Here is a 10,548-nt window from a genome sequence, read left to right on the forward strand (position 1 = left end):
TTTTTAGTTTGATCTAGTTGTACTTATTTTTGCTTTTGGTGTAAAATATATATATAAAAAAATGAAGATGCATCTCAAGGACATTACCTCCTGTGTATTCTTCTGAAGTTTCATGATTTCAGGTCTTAAACTTCAGTGTTTAATCCATTTTGAATTGATCTGTGAATCATGTAAGATAGTGGTCCAATTTCATTGTTTTGCAAATGGCTGCTCAGTTTTTCCAGCACCACTTGTTGAAGAGCATGTCCTTTCCCTCACTGTATATTCTAGGCTCCTTTGTTGTAAATTAATTGGTCATATATGCATAGATTTATTTCTGGGCTTTCTATTCTGTTCCACTGATCTGTGTTTTTATGCCAATACCATACTGTTTTAATTACTATAGCTTTATAACATAATTTGAAATCAACAAGCATGATTTCTCCAGCTTTGTTCTTTCTCAGGATTGCTTTATCAATTCAGGGTCTTTGTGTTTTCGTACAAATTTTAGAATTAGTCTTCTATTTCTTTGAGAAAATGCCATTGGCATTTTGGTAGGAATTGCATTGACTCTATAGGTGGGTTTGAATAGTATGGACATTTTAACCGTAATCTTCCTGTCCATGAGCACAAAATATCTTTGTATTTATTTATGTTTTCAATTTATTTGATCAGTGTCATACATTTCAGTGTCCAGATCTGTCATCTCCCTGGTTAAATTTATTCCTAGGGTATATTAATTTTGATGCAGCTACAATTGGGATTGTTTTCTTAATTTCTCTTTCTGATAGTTCATTGTTAGTGTATATAAATGCAAAAGGTTTTTGTACCAGGCATACCCTGGAATATTACAGGTTCAGTTACGGATGACCATAGTTAAGCAAATATCACAATAACACAAGTCACATGAATTTTTTGGTTTCCCAGTCATGGAAGTTATCTTCGGACTATACTGTAGCCTATAAAATAATATCATGTCTTAAAAAAGAAATGTTACATCCCTTAATTTAAAAATACTTGAAATTCCTTGGTGGTCCAATGGTTAAGAATCCACCTGCAAATGCAGGGGACACGGGTTTGATCCCTGGTCTGGGAAGATTCCACACGCCCCAGGGCAACTAAGCCCTTGTGTCACAACTACTGAGCCTGTGCTCTAGAGCCTTTGAGCAGCAACTTAAAGAGTAGCCCCTGCTCACTGCAACTAGAGAAAACCCACATGCAGCAATGAAGACTAAAAGTAGAAAAAATATTTCTTAAAAAATAAAAATACTTTTTTGCTGGGAGTCCCCAATGGCCAGGGCTTCTCAGGTAGAGCTAGTGGTAAAGAACCTGCCTGCCAATGCAGGAGACATAAGGGATGAGGGTTCAATCCCAGGGTTGGGAAGATCCCCTGGCAACCCACTCCAGTATTCTTGCCTTGAGAATCCCATGGACAGAGGAGCCTGACAGGCTACAGGCCATAGGGTCACAAAGAGTCAGACATGACTGAAGTGGTTTAGCATGCACACACACCCAGGTAGCCTAGTAGTTAGGATTCCAGGTTTTCACTACCATAGCCCAGGTTCAATCCCTAGTTGAGGAACTGAGATCCTGCAAACCATGCTACTTAGCCAAAAAAAAAAAAAAAAAAAGGAAAAAGGTAGATCAAATAATCTAAAATAAATAATAAAAATAAATTAAAAAAACTGATCCTTTGGCAAGTTGTAATTTTTTTGCTGGTGGAGGGCCTTTCCTCTATATTGATGGCTGCTAACTGGTCAGGATGATGGTTGCTGAAGGTTAGCCTGGCTGTGACAGTTTCTAAGGCAGCAGTGAAGTTTGCTACATCACTTGACTCTTGCTTTTATAAACAATTTCTCTGTAGCATTTTACCCACAGTAGAACTTCTTTCAAAACTGGAGTCAATCCTGTCAAACCCTGGCACTCCTTTATCAACTAAGTTTGTGTTATAGTCTAAATCTTTAATTGTATTTCAACAGTTTTTACAGCATCTTTACCAGAAGTAGATTTCATCTCAAGAAACCACTTCCTTTTCTCATCCATAACAAGCAACTCATCATTTGCCCAAGTCTCATCTTGAGATTGCAGCAATTCAGTCGCATCTTAAGGCCTCCCTTTTAGTTGTCTTGCTATTTCTACCATGTCTGCAGTTGTCCACTGCATCTTGAACTCAAGTCATCCATGAGAGTTAAAATCAACTTCTTCCAAATTTCTGTTAATGTTGGCATGAATCAAGGCATAATTCAAGGCATGAATCAAGAATGCTCTTAATGGTATCTAGACTAGAGAAAGCTTTTCAAAAGATTTTCAACTGACTTTTTCCTGATTCATTAGAGGAATCACAATGACAGCTATAGCTTTACAAAATATGCTTTTTAAATAAGACTTAAAAGTTGAAATTACTCTTTGATCCATGGGCTGCAGAATGGATGCTGTCAGCAGACTTTAAAACCATATTAATCTCAATGTACATCTCCATCAGAGTTTTGGGGTGACCAAGAGAATTGTCAATGAGCAATAATATTTTGAAAGGAATTTTGTTTTTGAGCATTTCTCAATACTGGGCTTAAAATATTTCGCTAATCATGTTGTTAACAGATGTGCTGTCATCTAGACTTTGTTGTTCCATATGCAAAGCATAGGCAGAATAGATTTAACATAATTCTTAAAGGTCTTAAATTTTCAGAAAAATGAGCACTGACTTCAAGTTAAAGTCACCAGCTGCACTGGCCCCTAACAAGACAGTCAGCCTGTCCTTTGAGGCTTTGAATCCAGGCATTGACTTCTCCACTCAAGCTATAAATGTCCTGGATGGGATCTTCTTTAAATAGAATCCTGTTTCATCTAGATTACAAGTCTGTCATTTAATGGAGCCACCTTCATGAATTATCTTTTGGATAACTTGCTGCAGCTTCTACATCAGCACTTACTGATTCACCTTGCACTTTGATGTTATAGAGATGGCTTCTTACCTTAAACCTCATGAATCAATCTCTGGTAGCTTCAAACTTTTCTTCTGCAGCTTCCTGACCTGTCTCATCCTTCGTAGAACTTGAGAGAGCTAGGGCCTTGCTCTGGATTGGCAGTTGGCTTAACGGAATGTTGTGGCTGGTTTGATCTTCTACCCAGACTACTAAAACTTGCCGCTTGTTAGCAACGAGGCTATTTCACCCTTCGCATGCCTGTGTTCACTGGAGCAGCACTTGGTAACTGGCACAAAAGGCCTTGCTGTCAGACTATCTTGGCTTTCTACATGACTTCCTCACTAAGATTAACTGTTTCAAGCTTTTGATTTAAAGTGAGACATGTGACTCTTCCTTTCACTCTAACACTTAGAGGTCATGTGGGATTAATTGGCTTCCTTTCAATATTATTGTTTCAGGGAGTAAGAAGGCATATTGTCTTCCCTCCCGGAGGAGAGAGATGAGAGACTTGCTGGTTGGTGGAGCAATCAGAGGAGTCCCCAGGTAGTGCTAGTGATAAAGAACCAGCCTGCCAATGCAGGAGACATAACAGATGTGAGTTCAATTCCTGGGTTGGAAAGATCCCCTGGATGAGGGCACAGCAACCCACTCCAGTATTACTGCCTGGAGAATCCCATGGACAGAGGAGCCTGGTGGGCTACAGTTCATTGGGTCCCAAAAAGTTGGACATGACTGAGTGCACACACTGATCTTCCTATCAGTGAGGTTTGTAGTGCCCCAGAACAATTACAATAATAACATCAGAGATCACTGGTCACAGATCACTATAACAAATATAACAATAATGAAAAGTTTAAAACATGGTGAGAAATATGTGACACAGAGACACACAGTGAACAAACGCTGTGGAAAAATGATGCAGATAGACCTGTTTAATGTTCAGTACAGTGTTACCATAAAGCTTCAATTGGTTAAAAAAAAAGAACAGAAAATCTCAATACAGGCATATATCAGAGATATGGAAGGTTCAGTTCCAGACACTGCAATAAAGCAAACCACTACACGCAAATTTGTTTCCCAGTGCATATTCCTGATCTTAAGAGGAAAACCTTTTTGTTTTTCATCAGTATGATGTTAGCTGTGGGCTTGTCATACATATCTTATGTTGAATCTCATTCTTTCTACACTTCATATATTGCAAGTTTTTCTTCTTTTACTATGAATGAATGTTGAATTTTATCAAATGCTCAAATGCTTTTTCTGCATCTTGAGAGATCTTACAATTTTTATCCTTCATTTTGTTAACTGGTTAATAATATTGATTTATGGATACTGAACTATCATTGCATCCCTGGAACAAGTTCCACTTAATTATGGTGCATAATTCTTTTAATGTGCTGTAGATTTTAGTTTGCTAATATGTTGCTCAATGAAACTAAGCCATGCCTGTAGGGCCACCCAAAATGGGTGGGTCATGGTGGAGAGGGCTGACAGAATGTGGTCCACTGGAGAAGCCAATAGCAAACCACTTCAGTATTCTTGCCTTGAGAACCCCATGAACAGTATGAAAAGGCAAAATGATAGGATACTGAAAGAGGAACTCCCCAGGTCGGTAGGTGCCCAATATGCTACTGGAGATCAGGGGAGAAATAACTCCACAAAGAATGAAGGGATGGAGCCAAAGCAAAAAACAATGCCCAGTTGTGGATGTGACTGGTGTTAGAAGCAAGGTCCGATGCTGTAAAGAGCAATATTGCATAGTAACCTGGAATGTCAGGTCCATGAATCAAGGCAAATTGGAAGTGGTCAAACAGGAGATGGCAAGAGTGAACGTCGACATTCTAGGAATCAGCGAACTAAAATGGACTGGAATGGGTGAATTTAACTCAGATGACCATTATATCTACTACTGCAGGGCAGGAATCCCTTTGAAGAAATGCAGTAGCCATCATGGTAAACAAGAGTCCGAAATGCAGTACTTGGATGCAATCTCAAAAACTACAGAATGGTCTCTGTTCGTTTCCAAGGCAAACCATTCAATATCACAATAATCCAAGTCTATGCCCCAACCAGTAATGCTGAAGAAGCTGAAGTTGAAGAGTTCTATGAAGACCTACAAGACCTTTTAGAACTTACACCCAAAAAAGATGTCCTTTTTATTATAGGGGACTGGAATGCAAAAGTAGGAAGTCAAGAAACACCTGGAGTAACAGGCAAATTTGGCCTTGGAATATGGAATGAAGCAGGGCAAAGGCTAATAGAGTTTTGCCAAGAAAATGCACTGGTCATAACAAACACCCTCTTCCAACAACACAAGAGATGACTCTACACATGGACATCACCAGATGGTCAACACCGAAATCAGACGGATTATATTCTTTGCAGCCAAAGATGGAGAAGCTCTATACAGTCAGCGAAAACTAGACCAGGAGCTGACTGTGGCTCAGATCATGAACTCCTTATTGCCAATTTCAGACTTAAATTGAAGAAAGTAGGGAAAACCAGTAGACCATTCAGGTATGACCGATTTAGGTCATACCTGATTTGATTTAAAATCCCTTATGATTATACAGTGGAAGTGAGAAATAGATTTAAGGGACTAGATCTGATAGAGTGCCTGATGAACTATGGACGGAGCTTCGTGACACTGTACAGGAAACAGGGATCAAGACCATCCCCGTGGAAAAGAAATGCGAAAAAGCAAAATGGCTGTCTGAGGAGGACTTACAAACAGCTGTGAAAAGAAGAGAAGTGAAAAGCAAAGGAGAAAAGGAAAGAAAAGCATCTGAATGCAGAGTTCCAACGAATAGCAAGAAGAGATAAGAAAGCCTTCCTCAGCGATCAATGCAAAGAAATAGAGGAAGACAACAGAATGGGAAAGACTAGAGATCTCTTCAAGAAAATTAGAGATACCAAGGGAACATTTCATGCAAAGATGGGCTCGATAAAGGACAGAAATGGTATGGCCCTAACAGAAGCAGAAGATATTAAGAAGAGGTGGCAAGAATACACAGAAGAACTGTACAAAAAAGATCTTCACGACCAAGATAATCACGATGGTGTGATCACTCACCTAGAGCCAGACATACTGGAATGTGAAGTCAAGTGGGCCTTAGAAAGCATCACTATGAACAAAGCTAGTGGAGGTGATGGAATTCCAGTTGAGCTATTTCAAATCCTGAAAGATGATGCTGTGAAAGTGTTGCACTCAATATGCCAGCAAATTTGGAAAACTCAGCAGTGGCCACAGGACTGGAAAAGGTCAGTTTTCCTTCCAATCCCAAAGAAAGGCAATGCCAAAGAATGCTCAAACTACCGCACAATTGCACTCATCTCACACGCTAGTAAAGTAATGCTCAAAATTCTCCAAGCCAGGCTTCAGCAATACGTGAACTGTGAACTTCCTGATGTTCAAGCTGGTTTTAGAAAAGGCAGAGGAACCAGAGATCAAATTGCCAACATCCGCTGGATCATCAAAAAAGCAAGAGTTCAGGAAAAACATCTATTTCTGCTTTATTGACTATGCCAAAGCCTTTGACTGTGTGGATCACAATAAACTGTGGAAAATTCTTCAAGAGATGGGAATACCAGACTACCTGACCTGCCTCTTGAGAAACCTATATGCAGGTCAGGAAGCAAGTTACAACTGGACATGGAACAACAGACTGGTTCCAAATAGGAAAAGGAGTACGTCAAGGCTGTATATTGTCACCCTACTTATTTAACTTCTATGTAGAGTACATCATGAGAAATGCTGCACTGGAAGAAGCACAAGCTGGAATCAAGATTGCCAGGAGAAATATCAATAGCCTCAGATATGCAGATGACACCACCCTTATGGCAGAAAGTGAAGAGGAACTAAAAAACCTCTTGATGAAAGTGAAAGTGGAGAGTGAAAAAGTTGGCTTAAAGCTCAACATTCAGAAAACAAAGATCATGGCATCTGGTCCCATCACTTCATGGGAAATAGATGGGGAAACAGTGGCAGACTTTTTTTGGGGGGGGAGCTCCAAAATCACTGCAGATGGTGACTGCAGCCATGAAATTAAAAGACGCTTACTCCTTGGAAGGAAAGTTATGACCAACCTAGATAGCATATTGAAAAGCAGAGACATTACTTTGCCAACAAAGGTCCGTCTAGTCAAGGCTATGGTTTTTCCAGTGGTCATGTATGGATGTGAGAGTTGGACTGTGAAGAAAGCTGAGCACCGAAGAATTGATGCTCTTGAAATGTGGTGTTGGAGAAGACTCTTGAGAGTCCCTTGGCCTGCAAGGAGATCCAACCAGTCCATTCTGAAGGAGATCAGCCCTGGGATTTCTTTGGAAGGAATGATGCTAAAGCTGAAACTCCAGTACTTTGGCCACCTCATGCGAAGAGTTGACTCATTGGAAAAGACTCTGATGCTGGGAGGGATTGGGGGCAGGAGGAGAAGGGGACGACAGAGGATGAGATGGCTGGATGGCATCACCAACTCAATGGATGTGAGTCAGTGAACTCCGGGAGTTGGCGATGGACAGGGAGGCCTGGCATGCTGTGATTCATGGGGTCGCAAAGAGTCGGATATGACTGAGTGACTGAACTGAACTGAATATGTTGCTCAGGATATTTGTATCTATATTCATCAGAGATATTGGCATGTAGATTTCTGTTCATTTAGTGGATTTTTTGCTTTTGGTATCAGGGTAATGATGTTCTATAAAATTGTTTGGAAGGATTCCTACCTCTTTTATTTGTTGGGAAGAATTTGAGGAGAATTAGTATTAATTCCAGAGAAGGCAATGGCACCCCACTCCAGTACTCTTGCCTGGAAAATCCCATGGACAGAGGAGCCTGGTAGGCTGCAGTCCATGGGGTCGCTAAGAGTTGGACACGACTGAGCGACTTCCCTTTCACTTTTCACTTTCATGCACTGGAGAAGGAAATGGCAACCCACTCCAGTGTTTTTGCCTGGAGAATCCCAGGGACGGGGGAGCCTGGTGGGCTGCTGTCTCTGGGGTCGCACAGAGTTGGACACGACTGAAGCAACTTAGCAGCAGCAGCAGCAGTATTAATTCTTTAAATGCTTGGTTGAATCCATCAATGAAGCTATCTGGTCTGACTTTTCTTAATTGGAAGGTTTTTGATGACAGATTCAATCTCCTCAGTAGTGATTAGCATATTCAGATTTGCTTTTGTTTCATGCTTCAGTCTTGGTAGGCTATATGGTTCTAGAAATTTTTCCGTCTCTAGCTTGTGCAGTCTTTTAGTGTATAACTGGCCATACTCTCTTATAATTCATTGTGTGGTACTATTAATAGTTGTAATATCTCAATTGTAATTCAGAGGCTTCTCTTTTTTATTGTTAAGTCTAGCTAATAATTTGTGTTTTGTTTCTTTTTTTTTAAAAAAATCAGCTCTTCTCTTTTCTACTATCTTTTTAGTCTGTGTTTCATTTCTTTCTCATCTGATCATTATCATTCCCTTCTTTCTCCTAACTTTGGGCTGTTTGTTCTTTTACTAGTTCCTTGAGGTGTGAATTTAGGTTGTTTGTGTGAGATCTTTCTTGATTCTTAATGCAGTATGAACTTCCCTATCAGAACTACTTTGCTGCATTGTATATTTTTGTGTGTTGCATTTCTGTTTTCATTTGTGTCAGAATATTTTTTTATTTGTTCAGTTTTCTTTGACCCATTGGTTGTTCAGTAGCATGGTTTTTAATCTCCACATATTTGTGGATTTTCCACTTTTCTTATAATTGATTTCTAGTTTCATACCTTTGTGGTCAGAAGAGATGTCTAATGCAATTTCAGTCTCCTTAAATTTATTAGACCTCTTTTGTGGCCTAACATATGCTCTGTCCTGGAGAGCGATCCATATGCACTTGAGAAGAACATGTATTCTGCTGCCCTTGGACAGAATGTTCTAATGTATCTAAGTCCACCTGGTCTATCATTTAAATTCAATTTTTCCTTATTGATTTTTCAATCTAGATGAAATATCCCTTATTGAGTGGGATGTTAAGGTCCCCTATTATTGCATTACCATCTATTCCATCCTTAGCTCTGTTTTTTTGTTTTTGTTTTTTCTCCCGCCAGCACCACACAGCTTGCAGGATCTCAGTTCTTCAACCAGAGATTGAACTCAGGCCCCAGCAGTGAAGCACCAAGCCTTGGGATTTCCCTGGTGGTCCGGTGGTTAAGAATCTGCCTTGCAATGCAGGGGATGCAAGTTCAACCCCTGGCCAGAGAACTGAGTCCCACATGCCACAGAGCAACTAAGCCTGTGCACCACAGCTAGAGAGCCCATGCACTCAACAGAACATCCTGCATGCCACTAATAAGGGCCCAGGCAACCAGATAACTAAAACTTTTTAAAAAGCACCAAGTTTTTTTTTTTTTAAAGAAAGCACCGAGTGTTTCTAACCACTAGACCACCAAGGAATTCCCTTTGGTCTCTTAATATATGCTTTATAGATTTAGGTGCTCCTATGTTAGATGAACCCACTCCAGTGTTCTTGCCTGGAGAATCCCAGGGATGGGGGAGCCTAGTGGGCTGCCGTCTATGGGGTCACACAGAGTCGGACACGACTGAAGTGACTTAGCAGCAGCAGTAGCAGCATGTTAGATGAATAAATATTTACAATTGTTTATTTTCTTGTTGGCCTGACTCCTTAATCGTGACCTTTATAGATTATTACATTCTGTGTCTTATTTTGTCCAATATAAATATAGCTACCTTTCTTTTGGTTACCTTGCTTTCTTTTGGTTTCCATTCATGAGATCTCTTTTTCCATTCCTTCAACTTTCAGTCTGTGTATGTCTTTAAAGCCTAAGTGGGTCTCGTGTAGGCAGCATATAATTAGGTCTTATTTTTGGCTGTGCTCAGTCTTAGTTGCCTTGTGCAGACTTTCTCTAGTTATGGCAAGCAGGACTCCTCTTGGTTGCAGTGCATGGGCTCCTCACCGTGGGGGTGTCTCTTGTGGAGCATGGGCTCTAGGCACATGGGCTTCAGTAGTTGCAGCATGTGGGCCCTGAGCTCAGTAGTTGTGGCACATGGCCTTAGTTGCGTGTAGAAATCTTCCCAGACCAGGGACCAAACTCATGTCCTCTGCATTGGCAGGCAGACTCCTATCCACTGCACTATCAAGTCAGTCCAATTCTTTTTTTTTTTTCCCCCAGTCTGTCTTTTGAGAATGTAGTTCATTTAAAGTTCATGGATGGATAGATATAGACTTATTATTGCCATTTTGTTCATTATTCTCTGGCTGCATTGTAATTCCTTTGTTCCTTCATGTCTTGCTGTCTTCCCTTTTGATGGTTTTTTTTGTTTGTTTTGGTAGGGGTGTGCTTAGATTCCTTTATCTTTTGTGTATCTAGTATAGGTGTTTGCTTTGTGGTTACCAGAAGGCTTATATAAACCATCTCATATTTATAACAATATATTTTAAGCTATAACAACTTCAAATACTTAATTTCTACACTCTACTCCTCCCTCCATTTTATGTTTTTGATGTCACAATTTACATATTTTAACCCTGTGTATACATTAAAAATTCTAAGCTATGCTTATTTTTAATATCCTTTCGTCTTTTAGCCTTCATACTAGAGATATATGGATTTAGCTGCCACCACTACAACAGTAGTGTATTCAGAATTTAACTATATA

This window comes from Bubalus bubalis, chromosome 16 (genome assembly GCF_019923935.1).
Source record: "Bubalus bubalis isolate 160015118507 breed Murrah chromosome 16, NDDB_SH_1, whole genome shotgun sequence".
In the NCBI taxonomy this organism is placed as follows: Eukaryota; Metazoa; Chordata; class Mammalia; order Artiodactyla; family Bovidae; genus Bubalus; species Bubalus bubalis.